This window comes from Anopheles gambiae, chromosome 3, assembly GCF_943734735.2.
Source record: "Anopheles gambiae chromosome 3, idAnoGambNW_F1_1, whole genome shotgun sequence".
NCBI classification, from domain to species: Eukaryota; Metazoa; Arthropoda; class Insecta; order Diptera; family Culicidae; genus Anopheles; species Anopheles gambiae.
Window position 1 is genome coordinate 84,084,082 of NC_064602.1, and position 16,056 is coordinate 84,100,137.

Consider the following 16,056-nt stretch of genomic DNA (forward strand, 5'->3'; position numbering starts at 1 on the left):
TGATCGATTTTATTTATTTAAAAAGCCTCTTAATATGAACAGGGATAGAATTGAAATAATTTTAGAGTAAATGTGAGGCTTTAATCAGCTCCAAGCCACTATTAGAGACCATATTCCTTCTAACGAGATTCCTCTTAATGAAGAACAATGCTTCGAAATAAGGTACACTTGAAGGCAGTTGGTCCAAAAATATTTATTAGGAGAAACAAAAAATAACACCTTAATTTGAAGGCAGCCTGATGCTACAAGTCAAATAATGAAGTTTATGAGAAATTAAGCATTTGAATGTTGATAATTGTTAAGATGTAACATACTTCATGTCCATTTAATAGCTATTGTATAGTAAACTTAACTGATAATACAAATTGGGGTTGTAATAGCATGTTTTTTTAAAGATTTTGATGTACACATCACAAAACCTGCAAATGATGGTACGGTTAAACATCTCTAACAACATAAATGTGCTTCATTTTCATCAACATTAAACTTCCAATATTTTATCGAAAAATGGAAACTTCTTTTAAGCCTTTTTGCCTTTTTTACCTTAAACTTAATTTAAAATATGGAATATATGTTGAACCAAAAAAATATATCAATTTTATCAAACTTATTTGTAATGCAATTGAATGATAGGAATCTTCACATTTTACACGTATCCGAACCTTCTTTGTAACTGTTTTGTCCCAGCCCCATTTGCCGAGACTCCCGAATGCTAATGCTTGAGCATACCATTGCTTTATCATTTTTATTGATCACCCCAAACCAATCTCCTCCCCGATCAGTGTTCGATGCCCCTGCTCACAGCTTACATGGGCGCAGATGAGCATTCAAACAAGATTGTTCATTTTTGATGGGTAGTTTTTTTATTCACTTTCCCTTTCCCTTCCCTCAACTTCCATTGGTGTTCCAGATTCATGCGATGAGCCCGAAAAACTCGCGTGCTCTATTTAGTTCGAGATTTTGTTTAGAAACACGGTAACCCTCTTCTCCAGCAGTTGCCGCCTCCATGAGTGGAAACAAACGCAACCAGCCACCATTCGAAACACATTCACAGACACAAACACATACAGGAGAGAGGAAAAAATAACAACTAAGATAAGATAAACTCCAAAACATACTCCTCCGGGGATGAAGAAGCACACCGGGCCACCACTCCCCGTTGAAGATAAGGAAACGAAACGAGCGATCGAGGACAAGCGCAAGCCAACGGGAACAAAATAAACATCAGCGCAAGATTAGTATGCAACTGCAACGGCCGGGGTATGATCGGGATCGGGTCGGTTTGCGTGAAGCGCTGTACGGTTTTAGGAATCAAATTTCGAACAGCAACAGCAACTTTGTAATGAAAAGCACTTCACGACCAAAAGGGCAATGGAACCGTAAAAAACGCGTTACGAGTAGAACGAGTGCCTCACTAGTGGCAGTTCAAGTGACCGATTCGATGGTTGGAGCTGTTTTTTTTTCCTTTCGTTATTTTCGGAGTACTGTTGGTTGATTACGCTGACGGTAGCAATAATGTGGTTTAAGATTGGGACCCCCTTACGGCAGTTTTATAAACACCTTCCAGTCGACAAAAAAACAACGAAATTCAAAGTTGTACAGACATATGTTTATGTATTGGATTTACACACACACAAAAATTAAGATATATCAAGTTCATTGATGGAATGGAATGACGAGGCACAAAAGCCAGCGTCTTAGTGGGGATGGGATTTCTTTATTTACAATAAGCGTGAAATTTGATCACGATGATATCTAATGTCAGTTGGATTGACTCTTCAAAGCAGAAATTTAGTTTAATTTCGGTCGATGGAAGGTTTATTGAATGGCGGAAGTAATTACACGTTTTGTGGACAAACAAATATACGTGTGACAGGATATTGAATAACTTCCGATTGATCTCGATTCTGGACTGGTGTAAAGCTTCTCCCTATAACCCAGGTAAATACCTAATTTTGATTTTTATATTTGAATCAATTCCATGTTTAATTACTGTTACCAAAGCTGTCAAATGCAAAGAGGCAAGAATACATTGTACAGTTTGATCTTCACATACATGGTAGCATACAACGATGTGATTAGGTGTACTTTTCGACTTCTTTACAGTTTCGTATCTTGTTCGGTGATATTAGATCAAAATTACATTTTAAATTGCTTTAAAGCAGTTCTGATAGACACACAAGTAACTAGTGTCGTTTAGTCTGAAGCTGGATCTTAGTTATTCCACCCAATATGGAAATTTCAAAATTCTCATCTCCTTTTGAGTTTCTAGAAGAACCTGAATTCCCAATCCTGAGTTAAAATGTGATCTTAAACTTCAAGATTCTTGTTAGATTTAACATTCCTGCATAAGGATTTTGAATTGACATGTTATTGGAGAATCAAGATCAGTTAATAAGCTTAATAACCTTTTATGATGATAACCGATGGGGTGGTCCCGTGGTATAGTCGTCAACTCGAACGACTCAATAACATGTTCGTTTCAAGCCTAGAATGGACCGTCCCCCGTAGACTATCCGGCTGCGTGGTGATGAATGAAGTCTCGAAAAGCTGCATAGGCCGGCATATCCGCGTAGGACGTTACGCCAAATAGAAGAAGATGTTGACCGATAATGCTCCAGAGTTTTCATAAACTCGTAAGCAAAGCATTAGCTCACGATAACTCGAAGTGAATATGTTATATTCATATAAAAAAACGACAATTTGTTCTTTGTATATCAAAAATTTAACACACATACACCAATTTTGGAAGATATACAAATTTTCAGATGAGCCTTCAAAACCTATCATCCAAAAAACAGGCGACATTACCATGCACGTACAGCCATAGTTACGCAGCCGTCAAATTCCCACCATTCAAGCCTCATCGCCATCCCGTTTTGCAATCGACAACAGAACACCAAACGAAGGAAGAAAAAAAAACTCCATCCTTATCTGTGAAACTCTAAGTGTGCCCCTGTCCGTTCTGGATCACCCCGATCGATCGTTCTTCACTGACACTGCATGCAAATGGAAAGCCACTCAACCAAGGCCAGTCCGAAGCAGCGTGTATGGGGGTCGTCGCTTTTAAAAACTCAACTTGAAGCATTTCCACAGCGGGCATCCACTGCATGGGAGTGCTACAACTGTGTGTGTAGCATTGCACCACGCACATTCTTCTGCTTCAAACAGCTCTGCTTCTCGAGCGAGGCCACTCGAGAGATCGAATCGGAAAAATAAATACTGTTTTTCCAAAAGCGGAGGAAAGTCGGACGCAGTTGGTAGTGGATCGGATAAGCATCGCACTCGCCTTCCGGATTGTGGGTTGGAATTCTTTGAACCCTCGTCCCCCTCTCGCACAGGACCAGGGAAACACACACACATACACCAGTGGGGAGCACAAACATCTGGTTCTATCAAACTACGGATACAACGGTGCAAAACGAGCCGCAGGCCAGTGTTGGGATTGGCAAAGGAAAAAAGAATCTCGCCTGACCATCAATGGCGTGAGGTGGCGAGGTTTGTGCTGCACACATTTTTCAACCACCTTCGACTTGTATGTGTGTGTGTACGTGTGGTAGGAAAAGGAAGGATAAAAAAACAGGTAAAAGGAAACTGGCACCGGAAACATGCTAATGCACTTCCTATCATTGCATCCGCGAGCTTCTCAGCTATGGTGGTCTTCCCCCAGCACAGAGTAGGAATGGGCATCTACATTTTCCTGACAGGTTACATGCAAGGAGGCGTGTATATGTGTGTGTGAAAGCAAGTGTTCCAGGTCAAGGATGGCACATGGCGCTTGCACACAATGTCGAGAAAAAAAAGAAGCAAAGAATAGGATGGAACTTCCACAACTAAGTGGGCAGACCAACACACGGATTGCAACAATCCGGCGGTTTTCTTGCGACTTGCCGTTTTCCTTCGCCCAAAAGCGCTCGTGCACAGCGCAGTTGCAGCTTCTTGTAGCCAAACAGATCGCCTCCACCATTCTCGAGGCTCATGCTTGGTGCAAATTGTATTTATGGTAGCGCACCATGTACGATTGTATGAAGGGCTGCCGCGCTTTGGACAGCTGTATGCAAACACTGCCTGGAGCTTGGCAGGCAGCCTTGGGCAGGGAGGACATGTGCACCGAACTGCTTTAGCCATCCGGGACCGGGGACACAGACATCTCTGTACACATCTTCATCCATCGCGCTCTGTTGCTTTCGCCCGCGCGGGAGACAGTGGAAAGAAAAGTCTGAGGATTCGGATTCTGAGGAACGCTTTGCCACACACACTCGCCGCTCATCCTTCCTGCAAAAATGGGAAAAAGTGCAATCCTGTGGCCTTTCGTGATAGGTGAAAAATAGAGAATGCACCCCAACATTCCCCGGTTTAAATCTCTCACTCACACGGGGAAAAATGGGAAAATCCCGCTCCGAGATGCGAAAGGGAAGCCGGTCGAAAGAGCGGAAATGGTATGTGCTTACATGCGGAATAACAACTTTCTTTTCAGGAGTGGTTGTAACTACCGTAGTGCATCATTACCCACACGTGCGGGAGGAAGTTTCGGTCCGTGTCTTTTCAATTCCACCCCTTGTGAGCTATCGGGCGATGCGGATTGATAAGTGTGCGGAGAAATGACTGTTCCACCTGTAGTTTTAATTATAAATTTTACATGCTGATCCAATGGATTTGAATTCAACAAGAACTAAGGAATTCCAGATACCGTTAAGTATGTTCAAATTGTAAGATGATACATTGTGGAAACTAAAACTTAGTGTTGCTTGCTTTAATAAGTATTTTACCCACCCATTAATTTATTCCTGACCAAATTTAAATCATGCAGCAAACTCAAAATCTTATGAGCAACAAGGTTGATAGCAAAGCAAACAACAATTCAGCAAACAACACTTGGCCATCAACAAGGACCTGAAATACGATCCTGATCTTATGTGTCAAACAAATAACTAATATTTAGGTACATATATTTCAACCCCAACATCAAGGTACCGCTCGTGAAGTGGTTGTTTCAAGTGTTTAGGTAAAAAGGCTCTTTTCATAGAGAAGAGGACGTTCACTCAATAACAAATCCACACACTCTAGGTCGCTCCGCGGTCAATCAACGGAACTTCACGCGTTAAATGTAGCTCAGTACGCTCTTTGCAATTAATAGCGGTTCGGGGTAGAGCTCAAGGGTCGTAGCTCCGGGTGTCTTGCACACGTGCTGCAGTATGTTCTACACATTGGCAGCACACACTTTCTGAATGCACTTCTATTCCTAAATGTGTTGTAAAATGTCAGACATTCAGGCGTTAATAGTTAAATGTTTTCCATTTTCAGTATTTGCTGTAACTTGGAGATATTTTCTAAATTTCTACTTAGCATTTAAAATTCTTCAAGCTGTTTAGATTTTTCAAATCGAATGATAATTTGTACATGATTACAATGTAATGCCACGCTGAGGAAGCCATGCTTGTTCTATTGCCTCGTTTATTTCAAGTGCGTTTCCCTAGATCCTTTACAACTCATGAACATGAAGCAACACCAGCATGCAACATGGTAAGGAATAAACATTTACACAGATATACAACCCCAACCCCTTCCACCCGCTACCTATCAAACCGCTGCAGACCACCGAAAGGAAGAAAAAAACACAAAACCAAACGAAAACCCAAGCAAAATACAGAAAGAAATCGTAACGTTCTGCTGATGCAATGCTGTATGCAAAACATTTCCGAATGGATGTATCCGACCGGATGAATGAGTTGCATTTATTGCCACAATAGTAAACCCTGCGCCCATCCCGTTTCCCCACTTCTCAAGCACACGTGCAGCCCCGGTCGGTACTGCTGCTCCCTTCGCATAAGCGGGATTTAGCAAAGGAATAAAAGATTGAAATGAGAGGAAAAAAAATGAAAAAAAAGAAGCCACCACACATTCATTGAAGTGGTGGGCGCAACCGCTGCCATTCGAAAAAGAAAAACGCCAAGCTTGTACCGATGGTCGTATGCATTTTTAAAATGTATACATTTTCCACCGTATAGAGAGCACACACACGCTGTACGCTCAGGATGCAACCGCTCAGTGGATCTGCCACTGTTGCCACTTATCATTGGCACTTGATGCGGCACTGATGTTGATTTATTTTACAGGATGATGATACTACAGCATCGCCGGGAAGCGAGCGCCCGGGAAAGGATTATGATGCCCGCGTCAAGTTATCCCGGCGGGTCCGGAACAGGATCAAGTAACCTGAAGTGCACCGTCTCTAGCAAGTGGTAGTGCACTCTTTTTATTGCAATTTTCTGTGCAGTGGTGTCGTGCTGTGCATTATTACTCAGTGCATTACCGGTGATTGTCAAGTGCACAGTAAAGCATGTAAACATGTGTTTGGGCAAAGTAATGGAACAGGATTACGCAGGCTTGAAAATGCGGTTTTTGGAATCGGTATTTTTTTGCATTTTAGTTGCGTATTTTTGGAGAAATTTTAAGTTCAACTACACGAATGCGGACCATTTTGCTGTATGTACTCACCATGTTGAGAATGTTTTGAAATAGATATGTTTGTGTATTTTGAAGTATTAAACCTTAATCTTCATGTTTATCCAGCTCTCACTCTCCATCAGCTCAGCTCAACGGTCGTATCTATCATCCGTGAGATATGTGACGTATTTATTGGACCACAGCTGAACAAAAGCTTCCACCGGAGACTGCCAGCACAACCAGAAGCGGGATCCTCGAAAGCAAATAGATCCTGTGCTCCCTTTGCAGGATACACACAAAAAAGACACCGAAAGACTATCTCAAACCACCAACATCCTCCGATGTCATCCATCAGCCCGTGTATATTACCGACCGGTGCGATCTCTGCAGTGGGTAGACGGCCGTGGGGATTCGGATTCCGCAACTGACACTAGCGCACGCTGGAGCAATGTGCACCAAAAGCAGTGCAAAACGGGGGGTGATCCGCGGGGTAGCGCAGAAAAATGACAATTCAAAGCGCCCGGTTCCAATTTGACCGCAATATGGTGCGCCAGCTGGTTTTGAGGGATGCATTTTTGGTCCTTCGAACCGGATCCGCGTCCTGTCGGCTCGTCGGCAGCAGGCACTGAGCTTGGGAAATAGCCCTGTCGTGAGCAATTCTACAGCACGCATCCGTTCACTGCAGAATTGAACCCCATTTTGCAACGGCTCTGGCACTGGTGGGTTGCCATACAGCGCACAGTGGCCGTATCGGTTTCTGTCGCTTCAGTAGTTCTGCGCGAGCTATCCCAAAAGTGAGACATCGTTGATTTGGCGCGAAATATTCATGCCATCAAGCAGAACGCGGTACGCTCACAGCAGCAGGCCTTTGGTTGGTTGAATGCATTTTTCAACAGATGTCGCATTGGCAGGCTGAGCCCTAGAACTGTAGAAGCGAAGTTAGTATTGGCAGTGCTGTCCGAAGAAGATTTTTTTTGCTAACTGTTAAGTTAGGTCATACATGTGTTTGATATGAACAAACGACATAACTTTATTACTTGATAACCTAGCATTTATTAACGTTCCAGGACAGCAGAAATGTATCCTTCAAGAGGACAATGGAAAGCTTGCAATATTTATTGTTTCGTTTTCTTGTTTGAAATATTTTAAAGCAGCCTTTTACCATTTTTTCACTCGGCATCATTTAATGCGCTTCATATGTTACTCGGCAAATAATAATTTGTTATAAGAACAAAATATTGTATTGCACTCTGAATTTCATCTGGAGTATGGAGCATATCATTGCAAAGTTATTCAAACATGTTTCATTGCGAGATTTAATGTTGTTTTCTGTTCTTTTAAGCTACCATGCTACCATGAACCATGTCTGTATCGGAGCATATCATTCCTTTCCTACACAAGCAGATGAGATATATTTATTTACAATAAATTACTATTGAGTTGTAAAGTTTGCACTTCCCCAATGCGCTATAATTGAATTAATGAAGAACCACACAAACAAACGCAAACAAGAATTATCATTTATCTTAACAATATGACACATAAGCACCAAACGTTATCTAACCGCCACAGTTTCGCCACAGCTGTGGAAGGTTTATCTGCGTCCAGGCGTTGCCTTCATCTTCAAAATCAGAGGAACCCATCTATTAATCATCCTGTCCAAAGGCTAAACCGAATACGTTGCTGTAACCACTCCCAACAACTACACGCCACGGGTTGACCAGAGTCCCTTTTCGGCAAGGGCAGGGAAGCTTATAAAAACGAGTGTTTCTTTCAAATCGACCATAGCAAAAGATCTCCGGAGAGTTTCCTTGCCCGTTTTCCTTCCGCAGCCCGAACGGCAAATGCTGAAACAGAGCGACGGCTCAGAGAAAAAAACAGCATCCCCACCGCAGGCAGGTTCTTCGGGTTTGCTCGTTTGCTGGGGGTGAAAGCTTAATTGAACGGAAAAGCTACAGATTGTGGTTTTGCGTTTGGTTCTGCGTTTTGTTACAACGATTTGTGTTCATTTCACCAAATCCCATTGTGCACTAAGAGGTGGCATATTTTGCATGCGAAAGGTTAGACGACAACGACGACGGCGACAAAGCTTGTAGACAAACGGATGATGACAATGATGATGATGACGGTGATGGGTGAAAGGGGGCTTGCACGGCGAGAAGTGAAACCGTGCCATCAGATGGCGCCTTTTGAGCATGATAAATGTTCCACCGGGAATGTGCATACTGTTGCAAGTTGGAGGGGGAAAAAAGTGAACATGGACGAGTGCCGCCACATACACACACACATACACCCACACATTCACGGAGAAAAATGGAGCAGGACGATAGGGAAAAACCACGTAGAAAAGTGTCACCACGGTCGACACATTCCAGACTTTCTCCCATTCATCGGATTTAGCTGCCGGATGCTACTTAGGCGAGCATTTCTCAAAATGCAAATACTGTTCGTCTCCGTTAGCGGGAGGGGCCAACCGGGAAGAGGCATCGAGTAACGTGGGGTACACTGCACATAGCTAACGCTAGTCGGGAGCGAGCGAAGGAATGCAAGCGCAACAGAGATTTACACCTCTCCGGTGCCACCAGTGCGGTACCGAGGCGTCGACCGTACCGGGCACCTAATCTATGCTAAATCGTATGTTAAACGATCCGTACTTATTTGAATGTATCTGGCCGCCATTGCACTCAATTTACATGCATTTGCAATCAAGAGGCTGGGAGAAGGAAGCCCGGGATCGGGGATTACCATCAACCCATTTAATGAAGCTGTCTGGAAATCAAACGATGGGATGATATGTTAAGAGCCGTATGCTGTAGCTTTCATGAAGTGTGTAGTCGGATGAACGTCTTCTAATAAATTCAGCATGCAGCTGTGATTAAATAGTTCCAGCCATATTTTCCTTTTTCTTTCGGTGGCTCTTTTACCAGTGCGAGATATTCAAATAATACTGCATAGCTTTATAAATTGTTTACGCTTGACTTATCAATTGACTTTGCGTTTGAATTATTCTCCACCACAATGTGCACAATGTCCAGCTAAATTAAGTCCCGCTTTCTTCGTCCTAAAAGAGTGCATCAATAATGTCCCTTGCGTCAGCCGCATGCCCTCTTTGGGACTGTTCTCCGACTGACTATTTATGACGCATTGCTCCTCCATTCTTGCGATGGACCGTTGGCGAAGCACATGCTCCTTGCCGACATTGCGGTGGGTAGTAGGACCGATGTCCAATGAGTGTAATGCTTGAGCAAATTATTTGCTTAATTAAGTTGGCGCGAGGTCAAGCTTTCTGACTCAGGAATTCCCACCGAGAAAGGTTTCGACTCCGATGGAAGGAATGGTTTATGAAAACCAATGCAACTGCTCTTAATTCAATTAACGTTTCATTTATTGGAAGAGAACGGCAAACCAACAAGAGTATATAATGGCAATGACTTGAAGACATTGTTGGTTATTTTAACAACCTTACTAAATAAAAGCGTGAACGTTTGAGTGATCGTTACATTCCAAATTGAAAAATCTTCTGATATCATTTATGAAGTAATAAGCGATAGTGTACTAAAAATCTATTTTCATATGAGAAGACATTCAGATATAGTCTTACGCCTGTTGCAAAATTCAACTAAAATATCTAAAATCTACTCAAAAATCTTGTTAAATGAATCCTACAAGAGTTCAAAAATCTATGACTTACAGACAAAAATAAGTACATTGAAGTCAAAATGCCTTAGAGGCAAACATTGATGCGCACTGTCCATAATTGATGCCTTAGAGCCAAAATTTGGTGGCAACGATTGTATCAGAACAAACAAAATAAAAATCGAGGCATCTGCTGTATCTAAGCCTACACGTATAAGTGGTTTGGACAGACCTTGACTGACATCGGATGTTATACCCCCGATTCCTGATGTAAACTAATAAAATGGATAACATGCTCAAGCAAATTGCATTATTTTTGTGTTAAATCTTATGATCCATTAATCTTTTTGTAAAATGACGTCATAAGAAATGCTCAAGCATCTTTTATTACGAAAAAAACATCATCGTGACATCATTTTATCACTCAAGAATTTAGATAAGATATTACTAGCATAATCTGTTTTAGCATACAACGAATCTCACTGTTAGGATTAGCGTCAAGTCCGTCATCAATTTGGAAATTTTGGTGAACTTATTTCAATTCTGAAAATGATTTCAAAAATAGCTTAAATTATACGGAATAGTACCAATTCTATCCAGTTTGTAACCTGGAACTTAAACCAATCCAAACTCGGTCCAGAAACAGTATCTATCCGAATTTTAGTTGATCTACAAGAACATAAATACGACTTGTTGGTGTCCTATTCAACTTATGCATTGACTTATAAAGGTTTTACTTAATATAACGCATAAAATTTATTTTGTGACTATCTAAGAGAAGACATGAAAAGACCTATTCAATCCTTCAGTATCTTGGATGGATCTGCTGAAAATGTAAATGCCTACGAAAAGTCACCACACGGCATGTCAGCGCACCAAAAGGCTGCTCTTTCTATTCCATTAAGCTGCTATTCCACCCACAAGAAGCTTTTCACTTACCACCCAACACACACTCACACACACAAACTACCCGCAAACGCTAAATCCCTTCAATTTGTTAGTCAAACCACAGGAACAAACTAGCATTAGCAAGCACACCCATACCGAAACGTACCCGCGGTACCCGCATCCCCGTACACACCGGGCTGAAAAGGTGTGGAAAACGCTTTTCCAAAAACGAGAAGAAATCATTTTCCGGTTCTTAGCGAACAGGGAAGCGAGAGTTCAGCACCGTCGGCACCATCCTTACCGACTTATGCCAATAAATTAAACATACCGTTTTGTGTGGCTCTGAGGGAGATGGTGTGTGATCTATGAATATTCCGTGAGCCGCAAGTGATATTATTTGCCACGCTTTTCCAATGTGCCATTTAACCCTGCCCCCCTCTCCACACTGCATGGAATGGAATTAATTCCACACCAAACTCAATTCCGTGTCACGTAATGCCGAGCCAGTCAGAGTTTGCTGACGCCGGTGACTTTTGGTCGGGACGCCGGGACTGTACGGGCAACCGCAAACACGAAAAGTCACCGTAGTAAGTTTTCGCTCGCACGGGATTAGATATTAGAGCTGGAGGTGGTTCGATTAGTCATTGGGAAACGGGTTGTTCGGGACGTTGGAAGGGTGGGTTGTGTAGATGGGCATGTGTGCACGGTTAAGCAGCTTAGCCGCACTCGTTAACCGTAATTGTCCGGGTGGAAGATGTTGCCACGAACAAACTGAACTTTCTTCATGCTGAGGATGCGTGGAAATTTTTCAAATCCTATTTCCAATTTCAATAAATATTCCAATTTTTTTTCTCCTTGCGTGTGCTCTGCAATAGCTTGAAAGGATAATAATAGCTCACAATGATTGCGTCCATGATTTACTACCCTTCCCCATAAAGTGTGCAAGTGTTTGAAGTGCAATAAACTGGGGCACAAAATCCAATCATGATTAAATTTACGACCCACCGGCACTTACGGGTCTGATTCCAGCCTAAGCATTGCCATTTTTCCCCTTTTGTCAAGGATCAGAATTATTATCCCATTTTATAACTCTACTTTTGCCTTTATCAATCGTGGCCCTCCGTTTTTTTTTTACTTTTCTCATGCTGACATAATACTCAGAATACGCACAAAAAACTGAAGTTTTTTCTCCCCTACTTCAACACACACACTTATTGGACACGAGAGGGCTAGATCTTCACACTCCCTGCTATTCACACCCGCCCAAGCGGTACCGGTTAACGAGCATTGAATAATCCGCAACCCCACTCCGGACGAGATAGATAGAGCCATTACGGTGCGGGGCGACAGCGGAAAAAAGGGGTACCGACTCAGGAACATATTTTTAACTCCCATAAAAACCATTACAACTTTGCCTATAAAGATAAAAATGTTGCGCTACCTGGATAGTATTGCCCGACCGACCCGACCGACCGAGACTGTTTTGGCGCAATTAAAATATGCGCGAAAGTTTTGTGCCTGTGTTCGCGGAATCGTCTCGCCACGCGAAAAGCGCACGATAAATGCACCGACCCTGCTTTCCACTCCCGGTTTGTGGTCTACCACCCATGGGACGGGCGCATCTCGTTCATATTTGTGCGAATGGGTATAGTAATAAAATGTAAATCGGTTTTTGCCACTGCCCACACACGTCTCGGCCTAAACCGTACTTTTACGGGGTGTGTTGGACAGGGGTGGTGGTGGGTATTAAACCTGCTGAGCCTTCAGTAATTAAAAATTGTTCACGTGCCAATCCGGTTAGCCACGGTGGGCCGGTCGGGATGGATTTTAGATTAAATGCACCAGTTTTGCATAGTAAGTAATCTGGGAATAAAGTGAGCTGCGGTGTAGGTTGAATTGCGGGAAAGGATATTACTTCTATTATTTAGCGCAACTCTTTGACAATAGTCCAGGTGTATGATATAAATAATAATAAATAAATTAAAGTATGAAAAAAGCAGCTTAATAGCTTGAAGAGGATGGACATTTTAAAAGGACAGTTGAGCCACTTTTTAATCTAAAACTAAAAAGCGGAAAAGTCTGTTACATACAAAAAACGCTAGAATAGGCTAGAATTCTAAGAAATTAAAATAAATGAAAGGGCTTAATGCAGACCATTTATGCATTTCTAGCTATTTCTTCTTGATAAAAGGAGATCGATCTGGAAATATTACTAAAAAGTAAAGCAATTGCTTCTATCGTAAAACTTGTAAAAGTGGTTCGTTTCTTGAATTTCTTAATCTTGCTGCATTGATAGTTTTTAATTTAATTAAAATGTTTTTTAACTGTTCTTGCTGTTTTAGAACATATTCATTGAACACATAAAAATAGCACGTTTTAAGCATTCATCGTTTCTTATTGTTTTAGTGCTTCAATGCGTGGGTCTTATATTAAATGTAAATCACGTGTTTTGCTTTCCTTTTGTTATAATTTGTGCTTATACAATATTCTGCCCAAAAAGAACTAGATATAAACATCTGTAAACTGTTGCTATAACACAAACACTCGTTTCTTAATACCTAGTATTTGATTGATATCCACAGAAGAATGTCTATTGCTTCAAACCATCAATCGTGCACTCCAGTAAGACGTAGCTGTGCACTCCAGTATTAAAATCCAATTTGCTCAAGATCAAATATTTTATTGCCAAACTCACTTAACGTTTTGACCTGCTGCCTTTCCCCGGCAAACAGTTTCACCCGCTTAACCATTCAATGAAGATTAGAATTTCTTGCCGAACAGTGCACTTTCGCAAACTCCACACTCCCTTGGAATCTTCACTCCACCAAAGGCCCAATTCCAAGAACTGTATTAAAAAATGGCCGGATCAGGTCGTAAAGCGTCGCCTGCCGATGATCCCTTTTCCGCGGCGTCAATAAATTTCCCATTCCGACCAGCTGGCCGTCGACGGTGCGGCACCGGCTGCGTTTAATGGCGCTTCATTAGCTTTCTCCCGGGTCGCCTCTCCTGACCCCTCACGCCCGGTGGTGCGCTTGTGCAGTAGCCTGCCTATTTATAGTCCTTACACGTGACCTAGCCGTCACGGTGTGGCCATCATACCGAGCCACGTAGAGGACGGCTTCAAACTTCTGTCTGCAGCAGAGTTTCCTGCCCAAACTCGCACCATCGTCACAGAGCAGTGTTCCGGCGATGCTCGGGAGTCGGAGACAAGACAAACTAGAAAATCATTCAAAATAATTCACCATCTGTGCACGGGAAACTTTACCACGTCGGCGTCCCCCGTTGCCCCAACATGTCTAGTCCAGTGCTTGAGTAAAGGCTATAAAATGGTACATCACCCGGCCGTGCCCAAAGTTTGTATGCGTCAGCGATCCTTGACTCTTTTTTTTGTTTGTTTGGTTTAAGTTTCGTAATCATTTCATCAAACAGCAACAACAACTACGCCCTCTTGGACATTCAGGGATCACACGCACATGCTCGCCCACCCATACGTGAGTACCAAAAATCAACGCCAAGCGATCGTAAAACTTGGGATCGGGAAGTCCACCGGGCGCGTCGGATCGAATTTTATTTTTCCGCAGTTTAAATGACAGCGCGGCTGGAAAGCTTCCGCTTCCGTTACGATTGGCTCCGAGCGGCAGTAAGCACATTTAGAGTGCCAATTTCGTTGCCTGGAGTGTGTGTTTTTTGGTTGATCGGAGAAGACGAAATGTAAAAGAATTTCCCGATTGGATAGAGGGAAGATTGGAAGATATTTGATTAGGGAAGTCGTAAACTTTGATGCGAGCGATACGAACGGAAGCTTATTTATTTGGTTCTTCGGGTGGAAAGTGTAGTAAATCAGTTAGATAGAAGCAACGGAATAGCGAAGAAGATGTTCCTAAGAAATAGTATACGATGTTAAAATACAAAAACAAATTATGTGCAAAAAAGTGTTAGCTTCTAGGGGCATTTTTAAAAGACATTTTCTATTCTGTTGTCTAAAATCCTGCAACAAAAGAAACAAATCCTTTGAGCTGAACTACTAAGCATTGTACTCATCATTAAGGCGGTTGACAAAGGTCGACCGGGGAGCTGTGCAAAAGACACATACATTATCTACAACGTTAAATGTTGCCGGGGCAAGCTTTCAACCTCAGTAGACGATGACGACCACCCGCTTTTAACCTTTCTATCCTTTCTAGGAACAGCGCTCATTACACTACTGTAAGCAGAAACTTATGGTTCACCTTTTGGATCCAAAAATAAGGCACACCCTTCGTTTGTGGGGTTTTGCTTCGTTTCTGCTCCGTACAGTAGATCATAATTACGACAATAATTTATTTTAATTAATATCACTTTACACCAGCCACCAAACGGACCAAAGTGGCAGAAACCAACCGTAAAAATGTCATTTGCCTGGAGAGCGCCTTTTTTTCTGGAAAGCAATGTTTCTCAAGAACTGAGCAACAAAAAAGGAGTCCTTTAATTGAACAACGCTATAAGCGTGGGTTTCTTGGCGTTTTTTGCCGTGCTGTTTACAATGGTCAAAGTGTTTGCACAAAGAAATAAAAGTTAGCAATTAAATTAAAATGATTTAGCTTTTGTCAACCGGGTTGATGTGAGCCAGCAAATCATGAATATGATAAAAAGGGGTTTTCTTTGAGGTTACAAAAACGTAGTGAACTTCATTGTCAAAATGAGTAATGTTGCTATTTACCGGTACTATTCATCAAAATGTACTTATCTTTTATCTTATACAAAAAACGGAACAACAACTTACCTATTATTTTTGTTCAGCTTGTAGTTTCTTATTCAATAGCAGCTAATATTGGTGATGTTGCTGAAAATATTGAGAAAAAAACACCAGTAAATATTTCATACCAAATTCGACTTAAGTAAAGCGAATACAGAATAATAAATTATCAAAACAAAATCAGCCATTCAAAAGATTCATAATAATTATATCAAACATTTCTTAAATTACGCTCTCTGTAAAGTAAGTATGATAGAAATACCACAAGAAATGTTGTGATAGATCGCTGTCCAGCAACAGCAACGTTCATCTGCGTCTTGCCAGAAACTGATCAGCTTTCGTAATCACCC

General features: G+C 41.9%; 1 protein-coding gene across 8 annotated transcripts in view; it reads right to left on the reverse strand.

Annotated features, from left to right (window-relative positions):
- LOC1268642 (fat-like cadherin-related tumor suppressor homolog) overlaps positions 1–16,056 on the reverse strand; it is a 264,268-nt gene that overhangs the window by 113,204 nt on the left and 135,008 nt on the right. For all 8 annotated transcript variants that reach the window (XM_061661143.1, XM_061661141.1, XM_061661138.1 and 5 more), the window contains one exon: positions 15,734–15,793. The gene's annotated coding sequence lies outside the window, so the exon portion shown is untranslated. The remainder of the gene's footprint in view (positions 1–15,733; positions 15,794–16,056) is intronic.